This window comes from Littorina saxatilis, linkage group LG15, assembly GCF_037325665.1.
Source record: "Littorina saxatilis isolate snail1 linkage group LG15, US_GU_Lsax_2.0, whole genome shotgun sequence".
Classification (NCBI taxonomy): domain Eukaryota; kingdom Metazoa; phylum Mollusca; class Gastropoda; order Littorinimorpha; family Littorinidae; genus Littorina; species Littorina saxatilis.
This window is the reverse complement of record NC_090259.1, coordinates 24,639,460-24,640,298: the sequence shown is the minus strand read 5'-3', so window position 1 is coordinate 24,640,298 and position 839 is coordinate 24,639,460.

The window sequence follows — 839 nt, the reverse complement described above, 5'->3', positions numbered from 1 at the left end:
TCGTTAATGCATTTCAGCTTGGTGGCTTAAAAATTAATTCATGACTTTGGTCATTAAAAATCTGAAAATTGTAAAAAAAAAAAATTGTTTTTTAAAACGATCCAAATTTACGTTCATCTTATTCTTCATCATTTTCTGATTCCAAAAACATATAAATATGTTATATTTGGATTAAAAACAAGCTCTGAAAATTAAAAATATAAAAATTATGATCAAAATTAAATTTCCGAAATCGATTTAAAAACAACTTCATCTTATTCCTTGTCGGTTCCTGATTCCAAAAACATATAGATATGATATGTTTGGATTAAAAACACGCTCAGAAAGTTAAAACGAAGAGAGGTACAGAAAAGCGTGCTATCCTTCTCAGCGCAACTACTACCCCGCTCTTCTTGTCAATTTCACTGCCTTTGCCACGAGCGGTGGACTGACGATGCTACGAGTATACGGTCTTGCTGAAAAATGGCGTTGCGTTCAGTTTCATTCTGTGAGTTCGACAGCTTGACTAAATGTTGTATTTTCGCCTTACGCCTGTATTTCTTCTGTCAGGGTCAAGTATTTTACTCATCTTTTTGATCCACGTTTTCACAAGCGGTCACAAAAGCATGGACCAGAAATCTTGAATTGCTGATCTCAACCTTGCTTAAAAAAGTGAGAATGTTTTTTCGCCCTGTTCGGCGATTTGTTCACAAATAACAACCGGCTTAAAATTTCGCAGATGTGATCAAACCAAACAGAGCTTGACGGAAAACACAAACTGCCTTTGATAGAGCCAATGAAGTATCTAAACGATGGATTTGAATTTGTGCTCTTGGTGCAACCCCATATTTGTTCATTAG